We start from the raw sequence: 21360 nt of genomic DNA on the forward strand, positions 1-21360 counted from the left end.
ATCATCACGGAACAAATAGTAAGAATAATAACCGCTTATTGTCACAAGTAGACTTCATTGAAGTTACTGTGAAGTCGCCACATTCCAGCGCCTGTTCGGGGAGGCCGGTATGGAAATTGAACTCGCGCTGCTGGCGTGGTTCTACATTACAAACCAGCTGTTTCGACCACTGTGCTAACCCAGTCCCTCAACACAAATCCCGAGAGACAGGATCAGAGGGAAGGTTGTTTTTCTGCAGTGTGGACTTCACTACAGAACAATGAGAAAAGCAGGACATGAGAGTTGAATGAGGTAAAGAGACGTTTCTTCACACAAAAGGGAACGGAAATTAGGAACTCGCGCCCAACAAGCCAGTGAAACTGAGAGTCAAATAATATAGTTTTGAATATTTAATTTATTTTAAAACAGCTCTGGTCTGATTGTTTCTGAAATCGTTTGAGGGAGCTGGAGTTATGATGCACTTGAGCCGTGACTCAATTTAAATGAAGAGCGGAACAGTCAGGAGGCGCTGAATGGCCAGCACAGTTTGTTCGCTCCTGTGAATACAACAGAATATCAAGAGAAGCAGCTGAAAACACACATTGCATTGAATTCATAGAGTCGTAGAACTATACAGCACAGAAAAGGCCCTTCGGCCCGTTACGTCTATACTGTTCAAAAACAACCACGTAATCTTTCTCATCCCATTTTCCAGCACTTGGCCCATAGCATTGTGTGCCCTGGGATGGCAAGTGCACATCTAAATACTTCTTAAATATTATGAGGCTCTCAGCCCCACCACCCTTTCAGGCAGCGGGAAAGCAGGTTTTCACAATAAAGTATTTCACAACAAAAACTCTTCAATCAGAATCTGAAAAGGGAGAGACGACCCCTCGGTCATCTTGTCCTCGGTGTCCCTATTAATAATGCCGAGGATCCCATCTGCTTTATTAACAGCTCTTACAACCTGTCCTGCCTGCTTTAATGGTCCATTTCCCCCTGTTCCTGCACAGACTTTTGGAATTATGTCCTTTACTTTAGATTGCCTACTTGTGTTCTTCCTACAGAAATGAATCACTTAATTTCTTGTGTGCCACATGTCCCTCCATTTCACCAACAAATCTATGTCCTTTCAGGGTTCGACTTGAATTTTTGGAACTCTTTTCACAACCACAGGACGGTCCAAAACATTTCACAGACAATAAAGTACTCTTGAAATGTATTCTTTGAACTGTGCAAATTGGTGAACTTTTGAACTGCCTGTTCGACAACATCGGAAATTCCCATGTGGGGATGGGAGCTTACTGCAAGTGTGGCTCTGTGGCGCAACGGATAGCGCGTTGGACTTCTAGTCGCTGTTGTGATCAGGTATTCAAAGGTTGTGGGTTCGAATCCCATCAGAGTCACATTTTAAATAATGTCTGACGAAATCAGGATCAGGTTGATCAACATTCCCAGAGAAAGGAAACTGCCGCCCGGGACCTCCTTCCAGAAAGGTGCCTCCAGTCACCCGCCCCCACTTTCCCATCAGAACAACGTCACAGAAGAAATGACATCACCTTCACAGAACGACCATTCAGCAGGAAAGTAAAATATCTGAACGATGTTGACCAGAGTCAGTCTGCTCAAACGCCTGTTCTGGTTCAAAGAAAAAATGAGGCAGTGAATAGTTGTCTGGCTACCGCAGGGCAGCAATGTCGCAGCTCCTGGTTTGAGGAGCCGCAGCGGAAGCGCGCTGGGCCATAACTCAGAGGTCGAGGAATCGAGGCCATTCTCTGCATTTATATTCTCACTCACAGAAAAAGTAAACATAACGCACGTTCCTGTTTGCTTTGCAGAAAATACCTATAAGAGTCTTGCTTGCAGTCTCATCCCGTCATTTGTACCAGGAAAGTAGGAGACAGCGTGACATATTACAACATTGTAAAGTTCACAAACAAGGAACCACAGAGAACATGATGTAAAATCTCAGCATGTCCGGCAGCAACTGTGTGGAGAGAAAAGAGCTAGGTTTCGAGTCCAGGTGACCCGTTGTCAAAGCTGGGCTCGAAGCTCGTTCCAGTAGTACCCCACAGACGGACATAATACATATACAACGTTTTCCAGTAACACCTGGAAACACCTTATTTCCTTATTGGGGGCCAGTAAGGAAATAAAGCATTATCGAGTAATACATCACAATAGAAACCGAGTTCTCACCTTCCCCTCATGTACGGATGTGAACAATCCAACCAGCCACACTTTTTACAACAAGAGAAGACGATTTTTCCCCGGAGTCCAAGGAATCAATATTTATTCCTCAGCCAGAGTCACTGTGCGATTACGCAGTCATTAACTGGGCTTTTGCCTGTGGGGTTCTTGGTGTGTGAATTTGCGCAGGAATCTCATGTCCTGAAGCCACCGCTTCCCCACTGAATGGGAAGTATTGGATCTTCCTGGGGTTGAACATTTTGCTGGAGAAATGTATTCTCGTGGAGGAAAATTCAATGTCTGGAGTGTTATTCGAACCCACGATTCCAGAAAGGACTGCAACCGCAACGCAGCGCCTTAGGTCGCTCAGCCATCCTGACACGTTGGGGCGAAAACTACGCTCCGCGCAATAATCGATTTAAATTCTGTCTTTATCGTCATTTGATTAGAAACTAGATGTGCTTTTACTATTTTTGAACCACAGCCAAAGTCATGTATCTGAGTGCCATCCTTCTCCAAGCCGCAGGGGCTTAAGGAGCTTTTTATTGCTGCGTTGATTAGTTTGCTCCAATCAACAAGGACCAATTGCCGCCCGATCTGCTCCTCACAAGAAGCTATTGGGAGTCTAAAATCTGAGCAACATGCGGTATCCAATTGGAGAGTTGCAACCTGGCGACTGGAATCTCTCTCCACAGATGCTTCCTTGCTGCTTTCACAGACAAGCAGCCGAAGAAACCCTCGAGTGTCCAAACTGGGTGAAGTGGGCTGGTTTAGCACAGTGGGCTAAATTGCTTTCTTTGAAAGCAAAGCAAGCAAGCCAGCAGCACGGTTCGATTCCCGTACCAGCCTCCCCGGACAGGCGCCGGAATGTGGCGACTAGGGGCTTTTCACAGTAACTTCATTGAAGCCTACTCGTGACAATAAGCGATTTGCATTTCAGTTGATCCAGTACAAGTGGCGGCAGAGCATCCTGGGAGAAGTGAACTGAGTCACCTCGACTGTACTGTGGCTAGCTGAAGAAACAGGTGTCAAAGGGCGGATCAGACTGAAAGCAAAACTGAAGCTAATAAGGAAAAAGGCAGATGTGCTGCTGGGTGATAGCGACTTGTTTGCTTTTGGTGTGAGTGAGAAAATAAATAGCAGAGGATGGTTCTGGGTAATGGGCCCAGCACGCTTCCGCTGGGCCACTCTGCTCCTGGTTCACTTTCCGGTGTCGGACTTCGAATTTCGGACGGATGTGAACAATCCAACCAGCCAGACTATTTACAACAAGTCCTCAATACCGGTGCCCCGCATGGCCGCGTACTTAGCCCCCTACTCTACTCCATGTACACACACGACTGCGTGGCAAAAGTTGGTTCCAACTCCATCTACAAATTTGCTGACTATACGACCATAGTGGGCCGGATCTCGAATCAGATTAGAGGAGGGAGATAGATAACCTAAACTAAAGAGCTTTTCATCGACTTCAGGAAGCAAAGTACTGTACGCACCCCTGTCAGCATCAACGGGGCCGAGGTGGAGATGGTTAGCAGTTTCAAATTCCTAGGGGTGCACATCACCAAAAATCTGTCCTGGTCCACTCACGTCGACGCTATCACCAAGAAAGCACAACAGCGCCTATACTTCCTCAGGAAACTAAGGAAATTCGGCATGTCCACATTAACCCTTACCAACTTTTACAGATGCACCATGGAAAGCATCCTATCGGGCTGCATCACAGCCTGGTATGTCAACTGCTCGGCCCAGGACCGCAAGGAACTTCAGAGAGTCGTGAATACCGCCCAGTCCATCACACAAACCTGCCTCCCATCCATGGACTCCACCTACACCTCCCACTGCCGGGGGAAAGAGGGCAGCATAATCAAGGATCCCTCCCACCGGGCTAACTTACTTTTCCAACTTATTCCATCGGGCAGGAGATACAGAACTCTGAGAAGACGCACAAACAGACTCAAAAACAGGTTCTTCCCCATAGTCAGCAGACTCCTAAATGACCCTCTTATTGACTGACCTCATTTACACTGCACGCTATACGCTTTATCCGATGCCACTGCTTATGTAGTTACATTGTTTATCTCGTGTTCCCCTATTATGTATTTTCTTGAATTTTGTGTAATTCCCTTTTCTTCCCTGATCTGTTCAACAGCGACCGAAGCCAGAATCGAACCTAGAAACCTCGAGCTGTGAAGCATTTGTGCTGTCCTCAATGCTACCGTGCTGCCCCAAAGTCACTGAAGCAGATTACCGAGTCATTAACTGGGCCTTTGTCTGTGGGGTATTTAAGCAGGAATCTCATGTCCTGAGACCAACACTTTGCCATTGAAAGAAAGATATTGGATCTTCCTCAGGTTGAAAATCTTGCTGGAGAAATGTAACCTCGTGGAGCAAAAGTTAATATCAGGAGTGGGATTCGAACACAAGTCTCCAGATGAGACCACGACCTGTGCGCAGCGCCTTAAACCACTCGGCCATCCTGATGAGTCGCAGTTGAAGTTAATATCCGTGCTCAAATCGAATTAAGTTCTATATTCATTGTCATTTCATTTCAAACAAGATACGCTTTTCCTAATTTTGAACCCCAGCCACAGTCGTGTATCTGAGTGCCATCCTTGTCAAAGCCGCTGGAGGTTAAGGAGCTTCTCATTGCTGCATTGATCAGTTTGCTCCAATCAACAAGGACCGAATTCCCGCTCCACCTTTTCCTCACACGAAGATATTGAGAGTCTAAGATATGAGCGACGTTAAGGTTCCAATTGGAGATTTGCATTCTGGCGACTAGAATCTCTCTCCAAATTTGCTTCCGCTGTTGCTTTTACAGACAAGTAGCCGAAGAACCCCTCCAGTGTCCAAACAGGAGAATATTCACCCAGTAGAAGCGGCAGAAGCGTGTTCCGGGACAAGTCAACTTAGTCACCTCGACTGTCCTGTGGGGAGCTGAAGAACAGGTGTCAAAGGGCGGATGAGACTGAAAGAAAAACTTCGATACTAATAATGAAAAAGGCAGATGTGCTGCTGGGTGATAGCGGCTTATTTGCTTTTGGTGTGAGTGTGAAAATAAATAGCAGAGGGTGCTTCTGGGTTAAGCGCCCAGAACGGTTCCGCTGCGCCACTCTGCTCGTGGTTGACTGTCTTCGGGGTCGGACTTGAGGCAAAGTTTGAAGAAATCAGTAACAGGTTGATCAATGTTCCCAGAGAGGTGAAACTGCCGTCCCAAAGTCCTTCTATGAAGGTGAGGCCAGTCACTTCCCGAAGCGTGGTACATTGGCGAGACTATGCAGATGCTGCAACAACGAATGAACGGGTATGGCGCGACAATCACAAGGCAGGAATGTTCCCTTCCAGTCTGGGAACTTCAGCTGTCAAGGGCATTCAGCCTCTGATCTCCGGGTGAGTATTCTCCAAAGCAGCCTTCAGGACGCGCGACAACGCAGAATCGCGGAGCAGAAACATATAGCCAAGTTCCGCACACATGAGTGATGCCTCACCCGGGACCTGGGATTCAAGTCGCATTACATTCATCCCCCACCATCAGGCCTGGGCTTGCAAAATCCTACCAACTGTCCTGGCTTCAGAATTCGCACCTCTTTAACCTGGGGTTACACCCATCTCTGGATCTGTAAAGATTTAATCACCTGCTAATGCTCGCATTCTAAGCATTGTCTGGCATCTTTGAATTTGTCTATATATATGTTTCTGGAACATACCTCTTCATTCACCTGAGGAAGCAGCAGTGCTCCGAAAGTTAGTGTTTGAAACAAACATGTTGGATTTTAACCTCGTGTTGTATGACGTCTTATTGTATAAGGCCAGAAGACAAAAGAGCAGAAGGAGTTCAGCGCATCGTGTTTTCCCCGCCATTCAATGACACAGACGATAATTTACATTGCATAATGAGGACATCCGGCCCTTCGAGTCTGCACCGTCCCTTGGAAAGCCCACACCGCTGCTGTATCCCCATTACCCTGCAACCCCACCCAACCTGCACGTCTTCGGACTGTGGGACTAAACCCACGAAGTCACGAGGACAAGGTTCAGGCGGTGACGCAAGCCGGGAATCGAATCTAGGACACTGTACCTGCGAAGCGATAGTGCTAACCACTGTGCTGCCAATGAGAACGACTGAGATAGTGAGAAAACCTCAACTCCACTTTTCTCCCTTATCATCCTAACCCTTGATTCACTTACTGACTAAAAATCAGTCTTTCGCAGCGTTGAACGTACTTAACAACACAGCCTGAACAGCCCGCTGCAGTAAAGAATTCTACTGAATATTGTTGATTTCGAGCATGATGTAATCCAATACCTGCAACAACTACGTTGAAAATGTGCGTTCTTCTCCGAGATTATCATGAAGAGTTTGCATTCTTCTATCATTTGTCGCATCCATTCTGCAATTTAGATTTGTGGAGATATGAAAAAAGAATATGTGAATTCCATCGGATAGAAATAAATAAATTGAAATGTGCATGCAGAATACAGACTGGGAATACAATGCAGAGTGGATGCAGAGGCAGTCAGTAAAAATGTGCGCACAGCCCGTGGAGAAGCAAGGGGATTGGAGACCCTTGGGACGGAGTCATTCGCTATCAGTGGAAATATCCGATAACTAGTTTACAGCTCACCACTTCGAGGCTGTCATATCAGAGGAGACATCCACTCCTCCAGCTCGATATCGGGGAAAATCTCTCGAATGTGCTGCGGAAATTAATGGTAACATTGATTCCCTAGCGGGCAGAATGAGGGCATTCAATCCATCAAGTCTGCACCGAACCTCCGAAGGAGCACCACACCTGTCCTATGCATGCCCGACCCCATAACACTAACTAATGTTTGGAAAATAAGGGGCAATTAAACATGGCCCATCCACCCACCTGCAGATGGTTGAACTGTGGGAGGAATCCGTTGCAGTACCGAGGCCCTACTGCCGGGTCGCTTCCCATTCTATTGATCCATTAGCCTCAGATTTGAGCACCAAAGTAATATCCAGGCATGTAACTCATTACTTGGCTGCTGGGCATAGCTCCAGGTACAGCTTTCCTGAGCGAATTTCAGAGACAACTCCATGCCGTGAAGAACCGGAGGGAGGCATTGCTGTCAGACATTTTTCCATTAACATTTTTTTCAACAGGTTTCACAGCACTTCGTGTCAAGCACAACGCATTACAAAAACACTTGCGGGAATTTGGACGAGATAAGAAAGATACGTAGTCAGCAGGATTCGAACCTGCGCGGGGTAACCCCAATGGATTTCTAGTCCATCGCCTTAACCACTCGGCCATGACTACATGTGCTGTGTGATGCAAAATGACATTTACTGCTGGTAAAACAATCCTCAAATATGTACTGCCGCAATTTTGAGTTCTGGTGCTGCATATTAAAGTGTGTCAGCATTGTGATGGTTATCTGACTCGGCATTAACATTGAATCGTATTTAATCGGGCAGAATTTTACTCAGCCTTTCCTTCTGTTTTTCAATCACGTCAAAATACATTTATACACAAGGGAGATCAATGGAAATAGAGTGGGAGATGACAGAGATAAACACACAATTATTCAGCACTATCACGCAAATACGCACAAAATTCAATTGCAAACATCGCAATAGGAATCATAAATGTTGTTTTATTTATAGCACAATATAATCCAATACCTGCAACAGTTATGTTGATGATGCTATCGGAGTGCCTTCTTCTGTGGGAAGAACACGAAGAGTTTATAATGTTTTATGATTTGCCCGCATCCTTTCTGCAATATAGATTTGACGAGCTATAAAGAAAGAACATGCGAATTGCAACGTGTAGAATGAAATAAACTGATATGTGTATGTAGAATACTGCCTGAGAATGCGATAAACAGCAGATGCAGAGGCTGTCAGGAAAGATGTACGGAGTTTCACAAAAACCTTACGTTGCAAACACCAGTGGGGAAATTTGTGTTTTTTACAGATGGTGAGAAATGGATGGACCGTGGAGGAGCATGGCGATTGGAGATACTCGATACGGAGTCATACACCGTCAGAGGAAATATCCGACAACTAGTTTCTATTTCTCATCAGCCCGGCTGTCATATCGGAGGAGATATTCATTCCTCCAGCTCAATGTCTGGACAAATTCCACCAATGCGCTGCTGGAATTAATGGAGACATAGATTCCCTGCAGGGATGGTGCAGGAGGGAGGGTTTCAGATTGCTGGTCAATTGGGGCTCATTCTGGGGTAGGTGGGACCTCTACAAACGGGATGCTTTACACCTGGACCAGACGGATACTAATACCCTGGGGGGGGGGGGGGGGGGGGGGGTTTGCAAATGCTCTACGGGAGGGTTTAAACTAGTTCAGCAGGGGATTGGGAACCTGAATTGTAGCTCCAGTATACAAAAAGCTGAGAGTACTGAGGTCATGAGTAAGGCTTCAAAGTTGCAGGAGTGTACCGGCAGGAAGGAAGGTGGTTTAAATTGTGTCTACTTCAATGCCAGGAGCATCCGGAATAAGGTGGGTGAGCTTGCGGCATAGGTTGGCACCTGGGACTTCGATGTTGTGGCCATTTCGGAGACATGGATACAGAAGGGACAGGAATGGATGTTGCCGGTACCGGCGTTTAGATATTTCATTAAGCTCAGGGAAGGTGGTAAGAGAGGGGGAGGGGTGGCATTGTTAGTCAAGGGCAGTATTACGGTGGCTGAGAAGACATTTGATGAGGACTCGAATACTGAGGTAGTATGGGGTGAGTTAAGAAACAGGAAAGGATAGGTCACCCTGTTAGGGCTTTTCTATAGACCTCCGAATAGTCCAGAGATGTAGAGGAAAGGATTGCAAAGATGATTCTGGATAGGAGTGGAAGTAACAGGGTAGGTGTTGTGGGGATTTTAACTTTCCAAATATTGACTGGAAACACTATAGTTCGAGGTCTTTAGATGGGTCTGTTTTTGTTCAATCTCTGCAGGACGGTTCCTGCTGCAGTACCTAGATAGGTCAACGAGAGGTGATGCCGTATTGGATTTTGTACTGGGTAATAAACCAGGGCAGCTGTTAAATTTGGAGGTAGGTGAGCACTTTGGTGGTAGTGACCACAATTCGGTTACGTTTACTTTAGTGATGGAAAGGGGTAGGGATATTCCGCAAGGCGAGAGTCATATCTGGGGAAAGGTAATTATGATGCGATGAGGCAAGACTTAGGATGCATTGGCTGGAAAGGAGAACTGCAGGGGATGGGCACAATGGAAATATGGAGCATGTTCAAGGAACAGCAACTGCGTTGTCCTTGATAAGTATGTACCTGTTTGGCAGGGAGGAAGTGGTCGAGCGAGGGAACCATGGTTTACTAAAGCGGTTGAAACACTTGTCAAGAGGAAGAAGTAGGCTTATGTAAAGATGAGACGTGATGTTTCCGTTCGGGCGCTTGAGAGTTACAAGTTAGCTTGGAAGGTTCTAAAGAGAGAGCTATGAAGAGCCAGGCGAGGACAAAAGAAGTCTTTGGCAGGTAGCATCAAGGATAACCCAAAAGCTTTCTCTACATATGTTAGGAATAATAGAATGACTAAGGTAAGAGTAGGGCCAGTCAAGGACAGGAGTAGGAAGTTGTGCGTGGAGTCCGAGGAGATAGGAGAGTTACTAAATGAGTATTTGTCGTCTGTATTCACACAGGAAAAAAACAAAGTTGTCGAGGAGAATACTGAGATACGGATACTAGACTAGAAGGGCTTGAGGTTCATAAGGAGGAGGTGTTAGCGATTCTGGGAGGTGCGAAAATAGATAAGTCCCCTGGGCAGGATGGTATTTATCCGAGAAGTCTCTGGGAAGCTAGGGAGGAGATTGCTGCGCCTTTGGCTTTGATCTTTCAGTCATCTTTGTCGACAGAAATAGTGCCAGAAGACTGGAGGATAGCAAATGTTGCCCCCTTGTTCAAGAAGGAGAGTAGAGATAACCCCGGTAACTAAAGACCAGGGAGCCTTACTTATTTTGTGGAAACGTCTTGGCAAGGTTTATAAGAGATAGGATGTATAATCATCTGGAAAGCAATAATTTGATTAGAGATAGTCAACATGGTTTGCTGAAGGGCAGGTCGTGTCTCACAAACTTCATTGAGTCCTTCGAAAAGGTGACCAAACAGGTGGATGAGGGTAAAGCAGTTGATGTGGTGTATATGGATTTCAGTAAAGCGTTTGATAAGTTTCCCCACGGCAGGCTATTGCAGAAAGTACGGAGGTATGGGATTCAGGGTGATTTAGCAGTTTGGACCAGAAATTGGCTAGCTGGAAGAAGACAAAGGGTGATGGTTGATGGGAAATGTTCAGACTGGTGTCCAGGTAAGAGTGGAATACCACAAGGATCTGTTTTCGGGCCGCTGCTGTTTGTCATTCTTATAAATGACCTGGCGGAGAGCGTAGAAGGATGGGTGAGTCAATTTGCAGATGACACTAAAGTCGGTGGAATTGAGGACAGTGCAGAAGGATGTTACAAGTTACATAGGGACATAGATAATCTGCAGAGCTGGGCTGACAGGTGTCAAATGGAGTTTAATGCAGAAAAGTGTGAGGTGATTCATTGTGGGAGGAATAACATGAAGGCAGAGTACTGGGCTAATGGTAAGATTTTTGGTAGTGTGGACGAGCACAGAGATCCCGGTGTCAATGTCCAAAGATCCCTGAAAGTTGCCACCCAGGTTGCCAGGGTTGTTAAGAATGCGTACGGTGTGTTAGCTTTTATTCGTAGAGGAATTGATTTCGGAGCCATGAGGTCATGTTGCAGTTGTACAAAAATCTCGTGCGGCTGCATTTGGAGTATTGCGTGCAGTTCTGGTCGCCACATTATAGGAAGGGTGTGGAAGCAGTAGAAAGGGTACAGCGGAGATTTACAAGGATGTTGCCTAGTATTGAGGGAAGACCGTATGAGGAAAGGCTGAAGGACTTGAGGTTGATAGGAGTAGTCTATCGGCCACCAAATAGTAACGAGATGGTGGGGCAGGCAATAAACGAAGAAATAACTGATGCATGTAGAAATGGTACAGTAGTTATCATGGGGGATTTTAATCTACATGTCGATTGGTTTAACCAGGTCGGTCAAGGCAACCGTGAGGAGGAATTTATAGAATGTATCCGCGATAGTTTCCTAGAACAATATGTAATGGAACCTACGAGGGAACAAGCGGTCCTAGATCTTGTCCTGTGTAATGAGACAGGATTGATTCATGATCTCATAGTTAGGGATCCTCTCGGAAGGAGCGATCACAATATGGTGGAATTTAAAATACAGATGGAGGGTGAGAAAGTAAAATCAAATACTAGTGTTTTGTGTTTAAACAAAGGAGATTACAAGGGGATGAGAGAAGAACTAGCTAAGGTAGACTGTGAGCTAAGACTTTATGGTGGAACAGTTGAGGAACAGTGGAGAACCTTCCAAGCGATTTTTCACAGTGCTCAGCAAAGGTTTATACCAACAAAAAGGAAGGACGGAAGAAAGAGGGAAAATCGACCGTGGATATCTAAGGAAATAAGGGAGAGTATCAAATTGAAGGAAAAAGCATATAAAGTGGCAAAGATTGCTGGGAGATTAGAGGACTGGGAAAGCTTTAGGGGGCAACAGAAAGCTACTAAAAAAGCTATAAAGAAGAGTAAGATTGAGTATGAGAGTAAACTTGCTCAGAATATAAAAACAGACAGTAAAAGTTTTTACAAATATATAAGACAAAAAAGAGTGGCTAAGGTAAATATTGGTCCTTTAGAGGATGAGAAGGGAGTTTTAATAATGGGAAATGAGGAAATGGCTGAGGAACTGAACAGGTTTTTTGGGTCGGTCTTCACAGTGGAAGACACAAATAACATGCCAGCGACTGATAGAAATGAGGCTATGACAGGTGAGGACCTTGAGAGGATTGTTATCACTAAGGAGGGAGTGATGGGCAAGCTAATGGGGCTAAAGGTAGACAAGTCTCCTGGCCCTGATGGAATGCATCCCAGAGTGCTAAAAGAGATGGCTAGTGAAATTGCAGATGCACTAGTGACAATTTACCGAAATTCACTAGACTCTGGGATGGTCCCGGTGGATTGGAAATTAGCAAACGTGACGCCACTGTTTAAAAAAGGAGGTAGGCAGAAAGCAGGAAATTATAGGCCAGTGAGTTTAACTTCGGTAATAGGGAAGATGCTGGAATATATCATCAAGGAAGAAATTGCGAGGCATCTGGATAGAAATTGTCCCATTGGGCAGACGCAGCATGGGTTCGTAAAAGGCAGGTCGTGCCTAACTAATTTAGTGGAATTTTTTGAGGACATTACCAGTGCAGCAGATAACGGGGAGCCGATGGATGTGGTATATCTGGATTTCCAGAAAGCCTTTGACAAGGTGCCACACAAAAGGTTGCTGCATATGATAAAGATGCATGGCATTAAGGGTAAAGTAGTAGCATGGATAGAGGATTGGGTAATTAATAGAAAGCAAAGAGTTGGGATAAATGGGTGTTTCTCTGGTTGGCAATCAGTAGCTAGTGGTGTCCCTCAGGGATCCGTGTTGAGCCCACAATTGTTCACAATTTACATTGATGATTTGGAGTTGGGGACCAAGGGCAATGTGTCCAAGTTTGCAGATGACACTAAGATGAGTGGTAAAGCGAAATGTGCAGAGGATACTGGAAGTCTGCAGAGGGATTTGGATAGGTTAAGTGAATGGGCTCGGGTCTGGCAGATGGAATACAATGTTGACAAATGTGAGGTTATCCATTTTGGTAGGAATAACAGCAAACGGGATTATTATTTAAACGATAAAATATTAAAGCATGCCGCTGTTCAGAGAGACTTCGGTGTGCTAGTGCATGAGTCACAGAAGGTTGGTTTACAAGTGCAACAGGTGATTAAGAAGGCAAATGGGATTTTGCCCTTCATTGCTAGAGGGATGGAGTTTAAGACTAGGGAGGTTATGTTGCAATTGTATAAGGTGTTAGTGCGGCCACACCTGGAGTATTGTGTTCAGTTTTGGTCTCCTTACTTGAGAAAGGACGTACTGACGCTGGAGGGTGTGCAGAGGAGATTCACTAGGTGAATCCCAGATCTGAAGGGGTTGGATTATGAGGAGAGGTTGAGTAGACCGGGACTGTACTCGTTGGAATTTAGAAGGATGAGGGGGGATCTTATAGAAACATTTAAAATTATGAAGGGAATAGATAGGATAGATGCGGGCAGATTGTTTCCACTGGCGGGTGACAGCAGAACTAGGGGGCATAGCCTCAAAATAAGGGGAAGTAGATTTAGAACTGAGTTTAGGAGGAACTTCTTCACCCAAAGGGTTGTGAATCTATGGAATTCCTTGCCCAGTGAAGCAGTTGAGGCTCCTTCATTACATGTTTTTAAAGTAAAGATAGATAGTTTTTTGAAGAATAAAGGGATTAAGAGTTATGGTTTTCGGGCCGGAAAGTGGAGCTGAGTCCACAAAAGATCAGCCATGATCTAATTGAATGGCGGAGCAGGCTCGAGGGGCCAGATGGCCTACTCCTGCTCCTAGTTCTTATGTTCTTATGTTCTGATGTTTTCGTTAGAGAGAAGAAGATTAAGAGGTGACTTTATTGTTTCATACAAGATGATCAGAGGATTAGATAGGGTGGACATTGACAGCCTTTTTCCTCGGATGGTGATGCCCAGCACAAGGGGACATTGCTTTGAATTGAGGGGAGATATATATAGGGCAGATGTCAGAGGTAGGTTCTTTATTCAGAGGGTAGTAAGGGCGTGGAATGCCCTGCCTACAACAGTATTGGACTCGCCAACACTAAATGCATTCAAATGGTCAATGGATAGGCATTGGACGATAAGAGAATAGTGTAGAGGGTCTTCAGAGGGGTTTCACAGAACGGCGCAACATCGAGGGCCGAAAGCGTGTTCTGCTCTGTAATGTTCTATGTTCTCTGTTCTATATCTCTAGCTAATGCTTGGAAATTAAGGGTAAAAAGTAAACATGGTCAAACCACCTAACCTGCAGATGGTTGGACTGTGCCAAGAATCGGGTGCAATACCGAGGTCCCACTGCCGGCTGGCTTCCTATTCTATTCATCCATTATTTTCCGATTTCACCAATAAGGTGACATCAAGGCATTTTGCTCATTTGGAGACGGGATCAGCGGCCGTGAAGAACCGGAGGGAGGCATTGCTGTCAGACAATTTGCCATGAACATTTTTTAAAAACAGGTTTCACAGCACCTCGTGTCAGGCACAACGCATAACAAAGAAACTTGCGTGAATTTGCACGAAAATAGAAAGACACGTAGCCAGCAGGGTTCTAAACTGTGCGGGAAACCCCTAATGGATTTCTAGTCCATCGTCTTAACCACTCGGCCATGACTACATGTTACTTCCTCTGCAAAATGACACTTACTGCTGATAAAGCACTTTAAAATGTTCTGCCGTATTTTGGGTTCTTGTGCTGCATATTAAATTATTTCCGCATTCTGATGGTTATCTGACTCGGCATTATCGGCACAACGTTGAGGGCCGAGGGGCCTGTTCTGTGCTGTACTGTTCTATGTTCTATCATTGAATCGTATTTAATCGGGATGGGTTTTTCTCAGCCTTTCCTTCTGTTTTTCAATCACGTCAAAATACATTTATACACAAAGGAGGTCAATGCAAATAGATTGCTAGATAAACACACAATTATTCAGCACAATTACGCTAAGACGCACAGAATTCAATTGCAAACATCGCAATAGGAATCATAAATGTTGTATTATTTAGAACGTGATATAATCCAATACCTGCAACAGTTATGTTGAAGATGCCATCGGAGTGCCTTGTGCTGCGGGAGGAGCACGAAGAGTTTATATTAATCTATCATTTGCCCGCACCATTCTGCAATATAGATTTGACGAGTTGTAAAGAAAGACAATGAGAATGTTTGGGGCTTAACCGCTCCTTGACACCTGTTCTTCGGCTACCCACAGTGCAGTCGAGGTGACTCAGTTGACCTCTTCCAGAATCCTCCTCTGCCTCAACTGCATGAATTTCCTCCTGTTTGTCCGCTGTTCGGCTACTTGTCTATGAAAGCAGCACCGGAAGCAGCGGGGTAGAGAGATTCCAGTCGCCAGGATGCAACTCTCCAATTGGATACTTCACATTGCTCAGATCTTACACTCTCGTTTCGAGAATCATAGAATGGTTACAGATCAGCATGAGTCCATTCCGCCCATCGTGTCCATGTCAGTCGCCTAGAGCTGGCGTGTAGTCCCGTGATTAAAACAGAAAATGCTGGAAAGTCTCAACGAACTGGCAGCACCTGTGGAGAGGGAAACAGAGAATGGGAAGCAGCGTCATACTGGGTTTGGAACTGTAACAGTTTTTCTCTCTTCACAGATGTTGCCAGACCAGCCGAGTTATCCAACATTTCCTATTGCTCTCATAGGATTTTATGAAGATTCTCCATTAGGCGAAAGAACCAAATTGACCCAATGATACCGATAAGAAAGGCGAGGGACAAAAAAGAGTTTCTTTTCATTTTACTTTAACAACCAAACCAAATTCAACAGGAATTAAGAAGCCCATTGAGTTGATAAAATAAGCTTTGCTTTGGGAGGTAATGGTAAGATGGTTTCAGTGGTGGACTGACCATCGTCTAGCTCTTTCGTCTAGGGGTATGATTCTCGCTTAGGGTCTTCTGCTGCGGTAAAATGCGCGAAATCCTGGGTTCAAATCCCGGACGAGCCCTGCAAAGCACTTTTTAACATCTCTGTTCTCGATATGGTGCCATTGGCTGCACTCGGGCGCAATTTGGAGGAAAAGGAGGAAGGGGCGTGTTTGGAGCTGAACTGCTCCTTGACGCCTGTTCATCAGCTCCCCACAGGGCAGTAGAGTGACTCAGTTGACCTCTTCCCGGATCCTCCTCTGCCTGAATGAATTTCGTCCTGATTGTCCTGAGGGTTTCTTCGGCTACTTGTCTGTGAAAGCAGCACCGGAAGCAGCGGGGGAGAGAGATTCCAATCGCCAGGATGCAACTCTCCAATTGGATACTTAACGTTGCGCAGGTTTTACACTCTCGTTTCGAGAATCATAGAATGGTTACAGATCGGGGTGAGTCCATTCCACCCATCGTGTCCATGTCAGTTGCCTGGAGCTGGCGTGTAGTCCCGTGATTAAAACAGAAAATGCTGGTAAGTCTCAACAGGCTGGAAGTAGCTGTGGAGAGGGAAACAGAGAATGGGAAGCAGGGTCATACTGGGTTTGGAACTGGAACTGTTTTTCTCTCTCCACAGATGTTGCCAGACCAGCCGAGTTATCCAACGTTTTCTATTGCTCTTTCAGGATTTTATGAAGAATCTCCATTGCGGCCCCCTTGTGGTCGACGCTTTTATTTATAAAGACTATTTATAAAGACTGGTCCCGTATGTCTATTGTTCTGTTCGCCAACAAACTAGAAAGAACCGAATTGACCCAATGATCCCGAAAAGAAAAGCGAGGGACAAAAAAGAGTTTCACCAAATTCAACAGGAATTATGAAGCCCATTGAGTTTATAAACGCATCGCCTTCGACGGCTCGGCCATCCTGACATGTTGCGGCAAAAGATATGCTCCGTGCACAAATCGGTTTAAATTCTATCTTCATCGTCATTTCATTTCAAACTGGACGTGCTTTTCCAATTTTTGAACCCCAGCCAGAGACCTGCACCTGAGTGCCATCCTTGTCCAAGGGGCTGGGTGTTAAGGAGCTTCTCATTGCTGAATTGATGCGAAGGTGTTGAGAGTGTAAGATCTGAGCGCCGAGAAGGATCCAATTAGACAGTTGCATCCTGGCGACTGGAATCTCTCTCCACAGCTGCTTCTGGTGCTGCTTTCACAGACAAGCAGCCACAGAATACCTTCCGTGTCCAAACAGAGGAAAGTTTCATCCAAAAAAGGCGGCAGAAGATGTTTCTGGGAGAGGTCAACTGAGTCACCTTGACAAGGGCAGCACGGTAGCATTGTGGATAGCACAATCGCTTCACAGCTCCAGGGTCCCAGGTTCGATTCCGGCTTGGGTCACTGTCTGTGCGGAGTCTGCACATCCTCCCCGTGTGTGCGTGGGTATCCTCCGGGTGCTCCGGTTTCCTCCCACAATCCAAAAATGTGCGGGTTAGCTGGATTGGCCATGATAAATTGCCCTTAGTATCCAAAATTGCCCTTAGTGTTGGGTGGGGTTACTGGGTAATGGGGATAGGGTGGAGGTGTTGACCTTGGATAGGGGGTAGGGTGCTCTTTCCAAGAGCCGGTGCAGACTCGATGGGCCGAATGGCCTCCTTCTGCACTGTAAATTCTATGTAATCCAATTAGACAGGCTATTTGCAGCAAGAGAAGAGGAATCGTAGCCGGCTTTCTGGGATCAATATTAAGTACTCAACCAGGCTCACTGAGCAGATCATCAATTCATGAACTAGCTTTCTGCCCGTGGGGTTTGCTGTGCAAACTTAAGCAAGAATCTCATGTCCTGAAGCAACAGCTTCCCCATTGAATCGGAGGTATTGGATCTTCCTGGGATTGAATCGTGTTGCTGGAGAAACGTATCATCGTGGAGGAAACGAGAAGTGGGATCCGATCCCACGGCTTTTCAATAGACTGCGATTTTAAAGCAGCGCCTTCGACCGCTCAGCTATCATGGCGCGAATGATACGCTCCGTGCACAAATCGATTCAAATTCTAACTTCAGCGTCATTACTTTTCAAACCTGATGCGCTTTTCCTATTTTTGAACCTCAGACAGAGTCCTGTATCCGAGAGTGCCATTCTTCCCCAAGCCGCTGGGGTTTGAGAAGCTTCTCATTGCTGCATTGATCAGTTTGCTCCAATCAACAAGGCCCGAACTGCCGCCGACCTGTTCCTCACACGAAGGCATTGAGAGTCTGAGATCTGAGCGGCGTGAAGGATCCAATGAGACAATTACATCCTGGCGACTGGAATCTCTCTCCACAGCTGCTTCCGGTGCTACTTTCACAGACAAGTAGCCACCGTCAGTGTCCAAACAGGTGGAGGTTCATCCAGTGAAGGCGGCAGAAGAGGATTCTGGGAGAGGCCAACTGAGTCACTTCGACAATCCAACGCAGCAACAGGCTACTTACAAGATAAGACCAATTTTACCCAGAGTCCTGGGATCAATATTAATTCATCAGACAGACGTAATGCGCAGATCATCCAGTCATGAACAGCGCTTCTGGCTGCCTGGTCTTGCAGAAAGAATTTCAGGCGAAATCTGATGTCCCGGGGTCATCGCTTCCCATTGAATGGGAGGTAATGGATTATCCTGGGATTGAACATTTTGCTGGAGAAACGGAGCTAGTTGGAGGAAATGTTCATATCAGAAGTGAGATTTGAACCCGCGCCTCCAGGAAAGACGACGACCTTAACGCAGCGCCTTTGACCGCTTGGCCATCCTGACGTATTGCCGCAAAAAAAATGGTCCGTTTCAATACGGTCTTCATTGTCATTTCTTTTCAAACAAGATATGCTTTTCCTAATTTTGAACCCCAGCCAGAGTCCTGTATCTGATGCCATCCTTGTCCAGGCCGCTGGGGGTTAAGGTGCTTCTTGTTGATCAGTTGCCCTCAATCAACAAGGACCGAATTACCGCTCTATCTGTTCCTCACACGAGGTTATTGAGAGTCTAAGATCTGAGCGACGTGAAGTATCCAATTGGAGAGTTACATTCTGGCGACTGGAATATCTTTCCACAGCTGCTTCCGGTGCTGCTTTCACAGACAAGCAGCCGAAGAACCCCTCCAGTGGACAAACAAGAGAACGCTCATCAAGTGGAGGCGGCAAAAGAGTGTTTGGGAGAAGTCAATTTAGTCACCACAACTTTAGTGTGGGTAGCTGTAGAACAGGTGTCAAATGGGGGATCAGACTGAATGCAAAACTTTGATACCAATAAAGAAGAAGGCGGATGTTCTGCTGGGTAAAAGCGACTTGTTTGCTTTTGGTGGGAGTGAGAAAATAAATAGCAGAGGATGGTTTCGATCCATCCACCTCTGGGTTATGGGCCCAGCAAGCTTTCGCTGCTCTTGGTTGACGCTCAGTGGGGCCGGACATCAGGGAAATTTTGAAGAAATCAGTAACAGGTCGATCAATGTTCCCAGAGAGGTGAAGCTGCCGCTCCGAACTTCCTTCTGTGAAGGTGATTCCAGTCACTCCCAACCTTTCCATCAGAACAACGTCACAGCACCTTCACAGAACAACCATTCAGCACGAAAGTAACATTTCTGAACTGTGCTGACCAGAATCAGTGTGCTCAAACGTGTGTTCTTGCTGAAAGAACAAATGAGGAAGCGAATAGTTGTCTGGCTACCGCAGGGCAGTAATGTCGCAGCTCCTGGTTTAAGGAGCAGAGTGCCGCAGCGGAAGCGTGCTGGGCCATTACCCCAAGGTCGACAAATCGAGGCAATCCTCTGCTATTTACGTTCTCCCTCACACAAAAAGTAATCAGAACGCACGCTCCTGTTTGCTTTGCAGCAAATACCTATCAGAATATTTCTTGCAGTTTCATCCTGACATTAGTCCCGGGAATGAATCAGACAGCATGACACATGACAACATTGTAAAGCTCACAAATAGGGACCCACAGAGGAAATGCTTTAAAGTCTCAGCAGGTCTGACAGCATGTGTAGGGAGAGAAAACAACGAACGTTTCGAGTCCAGGTGACCCTTTGTGAAATCTGGATTGTAAACGTTATCCAGTCGTACCCCACAGAGGAGCAATATTTATACATACTGATGTCCGTGAATGGCTCACAAAAAGGAAATAAAGCATTATCGAACAATAAATCACAATAGAAACCGAGTTCCCGACTTCCCCTCTCGGACGGATGTGAACAATCCAACCAGCCAGACTATTTACAACAAGAAAAGTCTAATTTCACCCAGGGTCCTGGGATCAATATTAAATCCTCAACCAGAGTCACTGAAGGAGAATATCGAGTCATTAACTGGGCTTTCGCCTGCCGGGTCTGGCTGTGCGTATTTAAGCAGGAATCTCATGTCCTGAGAACAAAGCTTTGCCTTTGAAAGGGAGTTTTTGCATCTCCTGAGGTTGAAAATCTAGCGGGAGAAATCTAACCTCGTGGAAGAAAACTTAATACCAGAAGTGGGATTCCAACCCACGTCTCCAGAGGAGACTGCGACCTGAACGCAGCGCCTTAGACCGCTCGACCATCCTGCTGCGCTAGCGTCAAATCTATGATCCGTGCATAATTCGACTCAAATTCTATCCTCATCGTCATTTCATTTCCAACAAGATATGCTTTTCCTAATTCTGAACCTCAGCCAGAGTCCTCTATCTGATGCCATCCTTGTCCAAGCCGCTGGGGGTAAGGAGCTTCTCATTGCTGCATTGATCACTTTGCTCCTATCAACAAGGACCAAATTCCCGCTCTTCCTGATCCTCACAGGAAGATATTGAAAGTCTAAGATCTGAGCGACGTGAAGTATCCAATTGGAGAGTTGCATTCTGGCGACTGGAATCTCTCTCCACAGCTGCTTCCGGTGCTGCTTTCACAAACAAGCAGCCGAAGAACCCCACCAATACCCAAACAGGAGAACGTTCATCCAGTGGAGGCGGCAGAAGAGAGTTCTGGGAGATGTCACCTTAGTCACCTCGACTGTACTGTGGGTAGCTGAAGAACAGGTGTCAAAGAGCGGATCAGACTGAAAGCAAAAGTTTGATGCTAATAAAGAAGGCGGATGTTCTGCTGGGTGATCGAGACTTGTTTGCTTTTGGTGTGAGTGAGAAAATAAATAGCAGAGGATGTTTTTGATCCATCGACTTCTTGGTTATTGGCCCAGCACGCTGGCGCTGCGCCACTCTGCTCGAGGTTGATGCCCTCCGTAGTCGTACTTGAGGCAAAGTTTTAAGAAATCAGTAACAGGTTGATCAATGTTCCCAGAGAGGTGAAGCTGCCGCCCCGAACTTCCTTCTATGAAGATGATTCCAGTGACTCCCCACTTTTCCATCAGAACAACGTCACAGAAGAAATCACATCACCTTCACAGAACAATCATTCAGCACGAAAGTAAAATATCTGAACTATGCTGACCAGAATCAGTGTGCTCAAACGTGTGTTCTTGTTGAAAAAACAAATGAAGAAGTGAATAGTTGTCTGGCTACCGCAGGGCAGTGATGTTGTAGCTCCTGGTTTAAGGAACAGAGTGCCGCAGCGGAAGCGTTCTGGGCCATTAGCCCGAGGTCGAGGAATC

General features: G+C 45.9%; 2 non-coding genes across 2 annotated transcripts; one reads left to right on the forward strand and one right to left on the reverse strand.

Moving 5' to 3' along the window:
- Positions 1 to 1293: 1293 nt before the first annotated feature.
- trnar-ucu lies at positions 1294 to 1385 on the forward strand. The gene is given in 2 exon segments: positions 1294 to 1330; positions 1350 to 1385. It is a non-coding gene; the product is annotated as a tRNA-Arg (tRNA).
- Positions 1386 to 7375: 5990 nt separating this feature from the next.
- On the reverse strand, positions 7376 to 7457 carry trnas-aga. Its single transcript has one exon. It is a non-coding gene; the product is annotated as a tRNA-Ser (tRNA).
- Between the last annotated feature and the right edge of the window lie 13903 nt (positions 7458 to 21360).

This window comes from Scyliorhinus canicula, chromosome 31 (assembly GCF_902713615.1).
Source record: "Scyliorhinus canicula chromosome 31, sScyCan1.1, whole genome shotgun sequence".
NCBI classification, from domain to species: Eukaryota; Metazoa; Chordata; class Chondrichthyes; order Carcharhiniformes; family Scyliorhinidae; genus Scyliorhinus; species Scyliorhinus canicula.